Source organism: Brachycentrus maculatus, unplaced genomic scaffold (assembly GCF_059751285.1).
Source record: "Brachycentrus maculatus isolate JH-2025_06_01 unplaced genomic scaffold, ASM5975128v1 h1tg000194l, whole genome shotgun sequence".
Classification (NCBI taxonomy): Eukaryota; Metazoa; Arthropoda; class Insecta; order Trichoptera; family Brachycentridae; genus Brachycentrus; species Brachycentrus maculatus.
The window spans coordinates 932,619-948,284 of NW_028280945.1; the positions used below are offsets into that span (position 1 = coordinate 932,619).

The window sequence follows — 15,666 nt, forward strand, 5'->3', positions numbered from 1 at the left end:
AACGCCACACCAATCTGTCTTTACAAACAATCTTCACCTATTCCACATCCATGCATCTCCTCATACAGACCCGCCGATTATTCCGACTCCTGACGTGACTACTTTAGAGTATTTGAAAACTTGATCGTACCAAGTTTTCTTCGGTTATTCCCTGCTTCGATTTCCAATTACAATTTGTTTTACTGTTCTTTCTTCACTTATTCGATTCACATGTCCAAACAATCTTAACACGCTTTTCTTACTTTCATCGATAATATTTATCTCATCCTTGCATTCTTTCCTTATATCTCCATTCGAGCATCCATCATTATAGCCGCACATTCATATAAGAGATCGAATTTCTACTGCATTTGGACTACTATCGTCCTTGTTTTGCCAGCTGCGGGTTTTTTCATACATTATGATTTTTTTTAAATTATTATTAAAATGTATTAAATTATCACTTAAGCCAGCCAAATGTTAGGTGATAAGCTCTGGAATGGTCAGACTAACGCTTTTTTTCGTAGAAAAACGATAGATATTTTACTCAATATAACATACCTATAATATATGTATGAAATGTTTTTTTTTATTATTTTATTTTGGCATTTTTAATATATTAATCGATTTTGTGAATAAATAATATTTTTACTTTTTATTTTTTTACAAAAATGTTAATAATATTAGTATATAACCACTCACTGAGATTTTTACGTCTACCGGTTTCGAGACGTACCCGTCTCTTCGTCAGGACAATCACTACTACCGAAGACCAACATGCACTATTTTTTTTTCATCCGAGTTACGATCCGAGGTTTAACATGCACTATGATTAAACATATTAATAAACCAGCTTATATACTCGTAGGACGAAAGGAACGGGTGGAGTTTTAATTGGATATTGATAAATTTCATCTCAAGTTAAGACGTCTGTAATTAAAAAACAATCAATAAATAAAAGGTTAAAATATTCTCAATAGTATAAATATTTAAAGCATTTACTTTGTGGTTAGTCATTTTTACTTATTTTTTTTTACAAAAATGTTTATAATATAAGTACTTATATAACCACTCACCAAAAAGAGTGAGTGGTTATATACTAATTTTATTGACATTTTTGTAAGAAAAAAAAGTAAAAAGGTTAATACTTCCAATCAAGAGTTATCGGTAGGTAAAGGTACCAAGACGAAAATTGTGTACTAAGATGTAATAATAAATTAATATCATACTTACTTGACGTACATATTTGAATTAGTGCAGGAATACAAGTCGATATATCAAAGCGAGAAAAAGCGTTAGGGGCGTGTGTGCTGCCTTCGGTGGCATTTATATGATAATGACTTAACCAAAGAAGGAGACTCAGTCGGAATAATTTCCTTGATATGTGACTCTGTGCAAATCGGGACAACTTCAGACTAATTGGCTTCAGTGAGAAGCTTCTGTAATTGAATAACCCGCACCGTCTACTACGAAATGGCGGATAATTGCATCTGACACTTGTCTCATTACCATAAGAGTTAAATCTCAACAAATAACAAATTCACAGCTTATTCATGAGATATAATCGTCACGTAACATTTTGAGTGTGTCAAAAGTCTTGTTCGTAAAACCCTTACCGTAGAACAGGGCTACTTGAACTCTGATGTGTTACTTGAGGCCAGTACAAAAAATATGTAGATCATGTTATCGATCGAAGTATCGTGACAAAAAGTGTCACCTGTCAGGGAAACAATGAATCATGTCGATACGTTCATTATTGTAGACCAAATACAGATTTATTTATTTTTTGTACTGGGTTCAAGTAACACATCAAAGTTCAAGTAGCCCCGTTCTACGGTAAGTGGATAAATCTAAATTTGCGAACAAGGATTTGGACGCATCCAAAATGTTAATGAATAAAATACTTTTATTATTTATTGATTTGCCATAGTGTAAATGATATTGATCAGGATTTTTTGTATAGCGCCATTTTCGTAAAATATGTACTACCTCAAGGGCGTTCATTAATTTTGTAGAGTAAAATGTTGATTATTAAAAAAAAACACACGACTAGTTTTGAAATTTACAATTTATTTTGTTAATATGATTACAAAAACTGATTTAAAGTTTTTGAAACCACCCGGTGATGAAAATAACTGTAGTTTTCAAAACTAGCTGTATGTAATGAAAAAAAATAATAATAAGTGGTATTAAACAAATGTTTAATTAAACAAAATGGTTCACAAGTTTCATACAACTTGTTTTCATGCTTCTCCCAGTATGCGAAATAATTTAGTGAGGATCTTGCATACACTAGGTACAATAAAATGTCTGCTAAATAAAGCTTACTCAAATCAACCATAGATACTGCCGTAAACTCATAGATGAATCGACGTGAGATGTACCTATATGATATGTATGAGTTCCAACTTTTTGATTTGAGTTGTATCACGGATGGAATGGTGAATGTTACACGTATATAAAGTGATCACTTAATCAGCATATGACAAATCTTAATCCATGTAAAAAAAATCAGACTTTCATATTCTTCTTCATCTATGTTTAGATATCAAAATGTAAAATCGTCACATGTTATTTGACACAAGGTTATTTTTAGTACCATTAAAATATATGTCAAAAAATATATTTTAAAAATCTATCATATTTCATTGGTTTCTGCATTTCGTCAAATGCATTTTTTACACACATATATTAATTCTAGTACATAAAAGATTTATTCGCGATCTAATTTTGCCCATATAAACAGAGCCCCAATTGTTTTGATCGAAATATTCTAGATAATATATGAACAAAGATAATTAGGGCTTACACGCTTCCGCGTTATAGTCATATAAAATCACATGAGCAGACATTATCAAAATATATTTTATGCTAATATTAGATTTAAACCGTTTGGGTAAACAAAATTACTCGCGAAATTTCGTTATTTGGTAAATAATGGTGTGGTAGGAGTTTCCACAGGTACCTATTGGATCACATCCTGACAGCACTAATACAAGTTAATCAAACAGCTAGTAGATGTTTCTTCCTCAAGTCTATTTTTATATAAAGTGTGCTTCCGCGAACATATTTCCTCCCTTTGCTTCTCAACCTTTTTAGCGAAAATTTTTGTAGAAATTGGTCTAATAATAAATTAATTAGTTCACTTTGTGTAGTGCCACTTTGATAAACACTGATTCGTAACTACCGGTTTTGGAATAATCATTTCATCATCTGGTCATTAAATGAATATATCACGGTCTGACGTTTATACAAAAAAAAAAAAAAAAATTAAAAGTGGACTTGATATTCCCATTGTGATTTATTTGTCTCATTTCACTCTTTCAAATTTTTATTTTTGAACAAATGTCACACCATAATAATTTTATTTTATTGACCTGATGATGGAATGATTATTCCGAGACCGGTTGTCACGAATTAGTGTTTATTAAAGTAGTATTTCACAAAGTGAACGATGAATGATAAAGAGAGTGTTATTTTACCATACCACAAAGTTAACAATGATTTTAATTTACAACCGTTACTTTCATAAATTAATTTGAGAGAATGACCAAGAAAATATATGTGGCGAATGTGAGAGGGAAAACAGAACGAGGACGACCGAAAAAGACTTGGCACGATCAGATCAATCAGAACCTAAAATCTGGCGGTGTCAAAAGTCTGCGTAATTGGAGGGCATGTATGACAAGATGTATGGATGTGAAGGAGGCGAGGAGTGTATGTCAGGACAGAAGAGTGTGGCGTTCCATCCTCTCTGCCTACCCCTGCGGGGAAACGGCGTAATGGTAGTAGTAGTAGTTAATTTACAAAATAAATTTAATTATTTTTTAAAATGATATTGGCATACATCTCCTAGTAGGTTAAATAATTAACTTTAAAAAAATAGTACGTATGTTTCATTTGGTTAATACCACTATTTGTAAAAATCTATTGTGTTACGATGTATTTGAAAATGATACGGAATGCATGGAAGCACTCCACAATATATTTTAAGAAATAGCAGTATTAACCAAGTAAAACTTTAGATTTAAGTTTTGTACTGACATTTCATGGTGAAACTGCATTTATAGAATAAAATAAGAACTGTGTAGTTTTTTCCACATTAATTTTATTTTGCCAGAACCAGTTTTATGATGAACGTCTTTAAATAAAATTAATGTGGAAAAAACTAAACGGTTTCTATTTTAATCTGATTTGTAAATTACGAATATTGTTATTTTTACACACGTCGTTGCATAACTTTTAACGGATAACTTAATAACAATAAAAATATAAATAAACTTTTAGTTTTAACGTTTTTATTAACTTACTATCAAGTCGATAAAAAGAACTTGAAAGTTTAAGAAATATAAAGTATCAAATTTGAATATGAATTTTAATAGTAGCCAGCGTATAACATTTCAATCCACACCCCTTTCATAAAAGCGAAATTATCACCTTTTAATATACCTACTACATTCAGAACTTTAAAAACTATATTTGAAGTGCCGCGTGCAGACGCCATTTGATGTTACGGGGGTATAAACAGATTTATATGACACATGGGGAAGGGATGAAAAAGCATAGGGGAGATTTTTAGGGCGCATTAGTTGTATAGAAATACACTTGAAATTGAGAAGTGTACTGAACACTAGAAGTGACGATTAAATTACAAAGATGAAAGTGCAGGATATTTGATATATCGCCTTGTAATGTAAAGTCAGCAATATTTGATGCTTGCATTTTTAAATATTTTTTTAGGATTATGGTACTAAAATCGTATTTTTAACGTATCCTGTTTTTACGGGATCGTTGTATAAATATAAGCGGGAAAGATCGGCAAACAAATATTTTCTTTCTTTTTTACTGTATTTGGTTAGCCATAAATCGTTTTTAAAATTCCATTTCGAAACGATTTATGATTTTATTCGTATGACTGGAGAAATCCGTTTCAAAGAGATCAAATTTTTCTGTATTTTTGGTCTTCTTACATGCTTATGTATCTAATTTTAGATAATCTTTTTTTGGGTAGTTATTCGATAATATATAAGTATAATACCAAACAGCATTTCTCGCACACATGGAAGAGCAGTTTTATACATATTGATTATATTTATATACTTAAGTATATAAATAATATAATATAAACGATGGGGTAAATACTTTAAAAATACATCGCAAAAGGCAGAAACAAAATGTTTTGTTTATAAAATACACATTATCCAATAATTGCAATATTTAACATTTTAACATCTCAGCATAAATGGAGATGAATTCTGAAATCTGGGCATTTACTAGGCTCAGGGCCGGTCATAGGCAGGTTATGTGAACTTATATGTACTGTGTTACGAGATTGATCAATATATTTAGGAGCTCCAAAAAATTTGAGTAGTGTGGTTGTCAATAATGAGTAGAATTGGTCAATGTCACGTGTAGTGATCATTTAACCAGCCTATGATTGGTCGTAAGCCCTTTAAATACCCACGTTTCCATATTCTTCTTCATCTATGTTGAGATGTCAAAAATGTGAAAAATAATTCCTATGGTAAGAAAATCCAAATTTGTGAACAAATATTTGGACAGGCGCAAAATGTTGTAAACGTTATAAAGATGGTTTATTCTCAATGATTTTTTTAAATAAATCATTTGAATTAACGTTTTACAGCAGAAATAATTCATTTCTAAGTGTTATAATCCTTTTATTTTTATGTTGAGGTTTACACTGCTCAGATTAACTTAAAGATCCCAACTTTTGTGGAAATAAAGGGCCCTGTATTTTATTGTCTTTAAAGTCAACGTCTTTGGATAAATCTATTAACAAAGCATTATGCAAATTCTTCACAATGGGCAAAAACACTTAACTCACCCCTTATAAATTTTCAATTATCGTTGGTAGCTCGGTTCCTTAACTATGCACAAATGGCTTACAGACAAACAAACGCCATTTTGAGCTTACTAATTACTTTGATACACTTTTCTCCTTGGAGTTTCCCAAGTACGTTTTTTGCTTTTTTTCATGCGTGCAACGTGAAACTTTCTACTAAGTTGAGTTTAAAAAGCCAGCCTGTTGGAAATCATCCACTTTCTTGGCAATTTGGGTATCCAAGCACTCAACGCCTATCCGAGATAAGTGACTTTATGAAGTTTTCGATTCAGGAGGTGCGTTAGTGTTATGAAAACATAAAAAAAGTTATCAGAAAGATTCATATATTCAAATATTAATATAAACGTAATATTTATAATTATTATTTTTTAATTAAACACATGAATATACCACTTTAATGAGTTTTATTTATAAAAACGAGTAGTTTCGAAAACTTACAGATTTTTTCATCTTCTGGTACAAATTAATTAAGTTTTAATTTGTAACAGAAGATAAAACCATCTGTAAGTTGTCGAAACTAGTCGTATTTATAAATAAAACTCATTGAAGTGGTATATTCAAGTGTTTAATTAAAAAAAAATCAACATGTCATTCCACAAAGTTAATGCCGAATCAATAAATAACATAATATTTCTAAAATATGTATGGCAAATTTTTCCACCTTTGTAGTATCTTCCTCAGTTTAGGAACAATTCTGAAGGTCCCATGTTTAATATATAAGGTAAAAATACTAATTATTTCAAATTTTATTTTATTTTTCCAAAATAAATTTTAAACTCAAACGCTGATTTTTTACAGTAAAAAAAATTGTATTTTACTATTAAAACACACAAAAAATTATGACAGTTTTTTCGCTTTGTAAACGTTTTCAAACCACTGTCAAATTACAGTTTTTTTTATTTATTTTTTACCTTTTACAAAATGATGTTATTTTCCAAAGAAAACCTCACTAAGCTAAATCCATGACGAAACATTCATCGTCAACATAACACAGCTTTACTACTATGTAGTGCTTTAAGCGCTATTGGGTTTGAAAAATGGTTAGATTACAAATATTTTTTTTTTACCATTTGAGTGTTATATAGTTGGGACTAGTTTTGGAAGCTACAGCTTCCATCTTCTGGTTTAAATGTAAACTGAAGTAGATGGAAGCATTTGTAACTTCCAAAACTAGTCGTCACAATATGCAGTACTGAAGTGTTTAAAACAAGTGTTTTACTATAAATTTCATCATGCCTCACCACATAGTGAATGCTGAGACAATAAATAACATACAAACTGTTTAAGTAAGAAGAAAAAAAGGAAGTAAAATAAGTTTTGTCAAGTAAATCGAAATTTTTAAATGTAGATTAGGTTCAATATAAATTTAAGTTTTACTTGGTAAATATCAATATGTCTTAAAATCTATTGTGACACGTGTTTCGATGCATTCTGCATCATTTTTAAACCCAATAAATTGATTCCTTTAGTAGGTATGTATATATATTTTACTTATGCCCAAAAGTAGAAAAAAAATTTAACTACGCATAAAAAGCTAAATATGACGTTATATTTCAGTAAAATTTACCATATAAATTATATAAATATAAAAAAATAAAACCCTTATCCGCACCCCAATGGTGCATAGGGCACTGCGTCATATAAACGCAGTGTTATCTTGGTAGTTTACACATGAAGGAAAGGTGATCAGCCCTCCGCTTCAGGTACCAGTCCAGGGTGATATTGAATAAATATGACAGTGAAAAAATCACTTATATTTATTTTACCCCCCTTGGGAATCGAACCCGGGATCTCCAGAACGGTAGCCGAGCGTGCTGACCATTACACTATGGAGGCGGACAAAATATATAAATTATGCAAAGTAAATTATATTTTTCATTTATCAATCTCGTCCCTCTCAGCTTCAGTTCTATTTATAAAATTATCACTTATTTAAGAATCAGGTATACAAAAGCTCTGAATAATTTACAAAGTATGGAGTGAGATAAGGTGGGTACGGTGTTAGGAGTTAATACGTAAACAGAAACTTTAAAGCCAATTATTATTCCTTCCCTTAAGTGTTGCCTAGAATCCCATCTGTGCACCGTCGGGTGATGTGTAGCGCTCACGAGTCTTATGGCTGATCCATTAAAAGAAAATCTTGGAGTACCGTCAGCTGGGGTGAAATGTACCACATTGTTTGATGGAAAATGTTGCCAAATTTTATTTGCCCTGTACTTTGTATGACATGGTAAAAAAATTAAATAAGAACTTGTTTTTTACCACTTATGCTATATTTATGTTATTCTCAATACTATTAATATTTAAATAATTAGCTTTGTGGTTAGTCTTTCTACTGAATGCAGTCGAAATGCGATCTCTCAGAAGAATGTGCGACAAAACGATGTATGATAGATGTACGAATAGTGAAATAAGGAAGGAATGCAAAGCTGAGATAAGCATTATCGGTAAAATTAAGAAAGGTGTGTTGAGATGGTTTGGACATATAGAACGAATTAGTGAGGAAAAAACGGTAAAACAAATTTATGAGGCGAATGTTAGCGGGAAAAGAAGCAGAGGAAGACCGAAAAAAACATGGCACTATCAGGTATGCCAAATATTTGAAAGTGGTCAGGTTAGGAGTCGTAACAATCAGCGAGTATGTATGAGATGATGCATGAACGTGGAAAAGGCGAAGAATGTTTGCAAGGACAGAGTGGTGTGGCGCTCTTTTCTCTCTGCCTACCCCTGCGAGGAAGCGGCGTGATGGTTAGTTAGTTAGTTTGTTAGTGGTTAGTCATGACTTTGTGGTTAGTTTGTGGTAACCACGAGACCACAACCCGACACAACTTTTAATATTGTTTTTCGTTAACGTTTAATATAATTTATAAAATTTAATAGTTTTTTATTAAAAACATTGTTTTTAATTGAAATCTTTGTTTTAAAGGTGTTATGATTAACAAAATATTGAAGATTATAACATTATTCTGATATATTCAATTAACTTATCAATTTAATCTAATAAACATTATTTTGTGATTGGTTCTCGTAAATGTGTTCGATCGATATTGAGCGCACCAGTGAATTGATACGTGGATAATTAAGTTCAAATAATTGTTAATTAAAAATAAATTTTGTATCAAACGCAATGACGATTAATTGTATTGAAAATAATAATCAATTATACTGGTACAATGGTTTTTATTTCTAAAACAAAATTTATATAAAGCTCAAATTTAAAATATAATCGATTTTAAAAAGTTTATATTATGGTTTTCAATTCCTGTTTTTTGTCTTTATAACATTTTGATTTTCAACATGAAACATATGTAAAATAAAACATTAAAAAGAAATACATTAAACAAGCCAATTATAGTTAACCACAGAAACATAGATTAGTACAAAATATTTAGTGTAAATCTAGCAAATGAATACGTATTTATGAGAGAAAATGTGAATGTGTGAAGTGTGTAAGAGTGTGTGTGTGTGTGTGTGTGTGTGTGTGTGTGTGTGTGTGTGTGTGTGTGTGTGTGTGTGTGTGTGTGTGTGTGTGTGTGTGTGTGTGTGTGTGTGTGTGTGTGTGTGTGTGTGTGTGTGTGTGTGTGTGTGTGTGTGTGTGTGTGTTGTGGATTCTAGTAAGGACATACGTACAATGCAGAGAAGCATAGTTTTTAATAATTCTGAGAGGACAATATGCTCACCATTCGACTTTTCAACACAGATTTTCCGCTATTGAAAATGTCAATGTCAATATTTATTTATATTTCGAGATATTTTCTTCGTCAATAAAATCAATCTATATGACGTAATCCTGTTTATAAAATGCTATGCCGCGGTACTCACGTCGCGTCACAGTAATAAAAATCACCCGCTTTATGATCGGCAATCATTTTGGTCCATATCCATTTCGGAAACGGGAATTATTTGGTTAATTGGTTCCATTTTAGTATCGGTAGTGATGGGAGTTGGGAATCGCCAATTGCAGTACCAGAGGTGAGAGTCGGTACAATACACATCACGTCTCTTGTGGCGAGCATGCGTCATCAATTTATAGGGTAGGCCGGGGCAAGTTGTGACAGCGAGGGAGGGCGTAATTTATTGCTTATGCATTTTGCGAAAAAAATGGAAAAATGGAATGGAAATGAAATATCTCGACCGATAAAACGGGATCATCGTACCTATAAATATCTCCCGATGTAATATGTCCTTAAAGGCTTTCATTTTTCGTTTCGACTGTTAAAAATTTAATACTATTTAACTTTTATTTTATAATTAAATTGTAACTTTGTTTTAAAATCACTATAAATATTTTATTTAAACTTCATTATAATGTCTACCGGTTTCGAAGTTAACCGCTTCTTTTACATTATAATTGAGCTTCAATAAAATATTTATATTAATTTAAGACAAAGTTACATTTAAATTATAAAATGGAAAATAACAAAGTTAGTGCCTCAAATATATATTTTTTTTTTATAGATTTGGCGTATAATTTGTAGAACTCCATTTGAATTTATGTGTTCAATGTTAAATCAAACACTGATTTTTGAGTCTATCAAATTGTATTTTATTGTTAAAAACAAATGAAAAATAATTTTGTGACAATTGTTTCGCCTAGTTATGGCATTTTAAAACAAATGTCCAACATAAAAATCAGTGTGTGATTTATTATTTAATACATAATCTATTTAACATGTTTTATTGCAGTTTCAAACGAGAATACGAAATTATTAAAGATTGTATGAAGTTACAAAACATGTTTTACTTGGTAAATACCACTATTTTAAAAAGAAATGTATTATCAATCAATCAATTCATTAAATTATTATTCTAACCTTACTTTAATGAAAAATTGTCCTTAAAAAAACTATTCTGTAAATGATATGTATTTAGTAAGAATGCACACACATACATGTATAAACATATACGAGAAAGTCTCTTTCAAATTAGGGATAAATTTGTTTATTACATTTTTTTTAATAATTTAATAAAAAATACCTCATGTGAAATAAAATACCTCAACTTTGTAATACTTATAAATACAACACGATAAATTTCAAAATTCAATAGTTCCGTAAAACGGAGCTACTTGAACTTATGTGTTACTTGCGCCCAGTACAAAAAAAAATCTGTAATTGGTCTACAATAATGAACGTATCGACATGATTCATTGTTTCCCTGACAGGTGACACTTATTGTCACGATACTTCGATCGATACCACGATCTTTTTTTGTTGTTCTGGGCTTAAGTTACATATCAAAATTCAAGTAGCCCCTTTCTACGGTAAATCTGACTGAGAACTAGTTATTAATAACATAAAAACATACAGCTAAAAATTAAAAACATAAAAGTTCTCATTTGTTTAAAACTCGTTTGCAGTTTTGCTCAATAAATCATTTAAAAATCAAATTATATTCCTAATATCCAAGTACTTGTGATCTTTCAAAAATGTATGTGTAATTGCAATATTTTTGTACTTTTATTTTATTATACTAAAATAGTAATGAAATGATTGAATTCCTACGACAGGATAAAATTACTCGTAGCTTTATATGACAAAGTGCAACACTTTTGATGTATGATAAAATATTCCCCTTTACCTTTTGTGAACACATCCACCCCCATCATCCCCTGTGTCGCAAGCATCCCCTATTGTACCATTAATTCGTCTCTAGAGATCTCCCCATTGTTGCCATATAAATTACACCTTTGTATTGTATGCGTCTGTCTTTGATATAAAAATAAATAAAACCTTCACACCCCTATTGTTAGCTTGTGTGAGAACAGGACCGAATGAAGGAGATTATCTTATAATTTATGTTCTTAAGTCCTGCATTCTCAATGGGGAGTCGTGTTCACTAAACGATCCAATTTTTAAATTTACATACACATCTCTTGTCTCTGACCGATTTCTGAAATTATTTTTGATGAAGAATTTTCTCAATAAATGCATCAATATTTTTAAACACATAGTGAACAAAAATATTTTTAAATAAAAAAGACAGGTTTTTTTTCAATCATTAAAACAAAATAATTATTAAGGTCAAAAATTTTTTTTAAAGTTTTTTTTGTATTTTTATATTATATTTGATTTTTATTCAATGTAAACGCGACTGGATTCGAGAACTACAGATGTTCTGTATTAGATTTTTTTAAATTTTATTTATTTATCTAAAAAGATAAATACTTTTGTTTTCATTATTAACACAAATATTTCAATTTTATACTATTTCTGTGAGCCTCAACGGCTCATTATTAGAAATAGTGATCAAATTGTGGTAGAAAGGGTTCAAACCGAGAAACCCTGACCTCAGAGTGTGCGACACTAACCACGGGACCACAACTCGACAACATTTTAATAATCCTTTTAATTTAAGTGACCAATTCACAAATGCATAAAATAGTTTGGTAGAATATCCACATGACTTTGATTTCTTAAAAGTCTGTATATTTGTTTTTTATACACAAACCTGAACTGGGACTTCATATAAAAGTTCACGGTTTAACTACACAGTAAAGATAAGTTTGTATTTACTTCTATGCGGTAAAAATAAATATTCATATTTTTTCAACTTACTTTTACTTCTGACAATACGAACAGACGGTTCAAAGATCTGAAATTCATAAGAAAAAAACTCCAGAAGTGAAGTAAAAGTTATCTTCACCGTGTAGATAAAACATCAACTTCCCAATACCACCAATATCATAGAGGGTAAAATTCAATATCAATTTTGACATAAAAATGTTTTTATTGCACATCCTTTTTGTGATGAAAGGCTGTATTTTTTAAGCACAAAGGATTTTTTTAATATAAGGAAAAGGTGTAAGTATTTTACTTCGGAAATGACTTCGACAAATGTTACATACAAATTGTCAACTCTTGGTTGCTGAAATTAAATTAAAACTTTGAATTTCATTAATTGATTTGGCAGTCACTTTGTGGTAAAATCTATCCATTTTAGATTTAAGTTTTACCTGTAAAATACCATTTTTTTCCAAAATATATTGCGATACGTGTTTTGATTTATTCCACATTTACGGTTTTAATTTTTATAAGAATAAGATAAAGTACTAACGAAAATAAGTGAAGTGGAATACTATGTATAAGAAGAATAATATATGTATCTCATTTTGAAAGGAAGAAACAATTTCACTGTTAATATCACTGTTCCTTAAAATCCATTGTAATACGTAGATGTATTCCGCATCACTTTTAAACACCGTAAAATGATACGAAATGAATATTTAAAATCTACTGTGACACGATATAATACGTGTCACAGTAGATTTTAAATAATAGTGGTTTTTACCCAATAAAATTTGTATTTAAAATTATTTTAAAAAAGATTTTTAAAAATTATAATCGATATAATTATTTATTTTGGTTGGTGTATTTCGTTTAGGGCATTTTTCAATCGGCGTCCGCCAAATAAATAAATTATATGGGCTGAGAATCTTCCGTCAAAATTCTTTATTAACAAGAGCACTTCTCCTAAATCTGCCTCTGTCGGTATTGTACATTAAAAATAAATGAGATTTTAGTACTCCATATTGCCCCAGCTGTGGGTGTTTTAGATTTTGTCCCGGATTAGTTCTGGAGCTGTCCAATTTAAATGACAATTGTCAGTTTGGAAAGCGTTTGGGAATTTCATAATAATTGTCACAAGTGTATGAAACAGCATTTTGGATGTAATAAATAGCCATTTTGTTATCGCACTGTCATACGAAAAATTAATGAATAAGAGAGAAAAGTTTTGCGAGCCTTCACCCACAAGGGTGACAATTCTTATCCACACATTGGGACTACCTATTTTTAAATGTGTGTTACATCAAAAAATACGATTAACAAAAACAAAAACATTTTTTTGAGATCTCAACAAAGGTGAAGAAGAATATGGAAATGTGGGCATTTACAGGGCTTTTGACCGTCATAGGCTGGTTTAAACGGTCATATGTAAATGCCCAGACTTACCTTCTTCATCAATGTTGAGATTTGACCTGTCGCAGGCTGATTAAGTTATCACTTTACATAGTGCAACATTCACTTATTCTAGTTAAAATATAAAAAAGAGAAATGTTATTGTAAATCATGGGTAGAATTAGTGAATGTTGCACGTGTGTCAAGTGATTACTTTTCCAGCCTATGACAGATCATAAGCCCTTTGATTACCCAAACTTTCATCATTTCGTAATGTTTTATGTTTCATAATCATGACTTCATCTTTGTTGAGATGACAAAATATAATTAATATTTGAATACATATTTTGAAATATATAATCAAGAAAGATTAATCTAGCAAAAACATGTATGTATAATAGTACATATCAGTTTGGAAGAAATTTCAGAAATTCAAAATATTTTTTTTGCTACTTTATTTAATATTTTGAAAAAATCTGTTAAAAAAATGCAAAATTATCAATTATTTCGAAATTATTGAAGTATAAACAAACATTTTAAAAATAAAACCACTTTGTTTTAACCTCTTTTTATTGGTACGCATTATCCAACCGGTTTCGACAAGAACCTTGTAATCATCAGGGTTTATGTACTAAATTCTAAAACATTGAAATACTCATATTTAAGTTAAAGTTAATTACCCTTCCCTTACGATACCAAAAACTTCCAAGCACTTCGTACACAATATGAAAATATGATTTAAAAAAACGGGAAAAATACTCCTAAATGTTGTTGTTTATTGTGCATTGCAAATACGTCAACTCCAAATGACAACTTGTGAGCTACGAATGGAATCACCCAAAAACAGTGTATGGTATATTTTTTTATAAAGTTTACAAAGTGTGCCACAAAGTATCTGCGAAAAACATTCAACAAATTACTTGGATATACTTTCATTGTCTATGTATTTGAATTCTGACGCGCTGAGGTGTTGAAGACCAATCTATAATCTCACGAAAGATCATATTCTAAAAGATCTTAAAGTTCTCCGCCGAACATACATTTAACGCCTCACCCGACTCCTTTTTAATGTAAATTTGATCCCACACCCTAGTTCTCCGAGTATTTTAACAGATGGTATTTTTTATTACACGCATACAAGTGTAAGTAAGGTACTTATCTTCTCGTATATCACGCGGTGTTAAAGTTAATTTCCCACTGAAAGCTCGGGGTTAAGATTCCAAGTCAAGTTTTAACTCGTTTTTAAAGACCCTGAATTCCCACATTTGTTTATTCCCGAATTTAAAACTTTTTATTACGAGTTTCTCAAAAAGAAAAGTTGCTTACGATATTAGTGTGGGTGGGTGAGTAAATGCGATTTTACGAAATTAACCGATTATTTTTTGACGGTTAATTATATTTGGAAGAATTTAAATGTGAAAGTTTAAGAAAATATAACAAAGGTAATCTTTACATTCGTTTAAAAAATGTCATAACTGGGCGAAACAATTGTCACAAAATTTATTTTTATCTGTTTTTTCAACAATTAAATACAACATTGAAGATTCAAAAAATCAGCGTTTGATTTATCATTTAATACGTTAATTAAAATGAAGTTCTACAAATTAAACTCAAATCTATAAATAAATAATATAAGAAAATACACATTAAAAAAAATCAATGATTTTTTTTTTAGATCCAAAGTATATTAACACGGAAACAATGTACTTTATCAGACTGCTTTCAATTTTTGGTTTTATGGCGGATTAAAAGAGCTTTTAAAAATATTTTGGATTGATTGAAAGTATGTTATTTTGAGGGATAAAGTAATTAATATTTTATTCTTAAAATTATACATCTACCTTAGAAAAAATATAAATGTTCGGTTTAAATATAAAATCTCCTTTGTTCATTCACTGATTGCTTAGAAATTTTGACACAACGTTG

At 30.3% G+C, this 15,666-nt stretch overlaps 1 protein-coding gene across 1 annotated transcript in view; it reads right to left on the reverse strand.

The window, feature by feature from the left end:
- The window catches only part of LOC148307710 (lachesin-like), a 275,466-nt gene that overhangs the window by 225,725 nt on the left and 34,075 nt on the right, over positions 1 to 15,666 (reverse strand). The gene's annotated exons all lie outside the window — the stretch shown is intronic.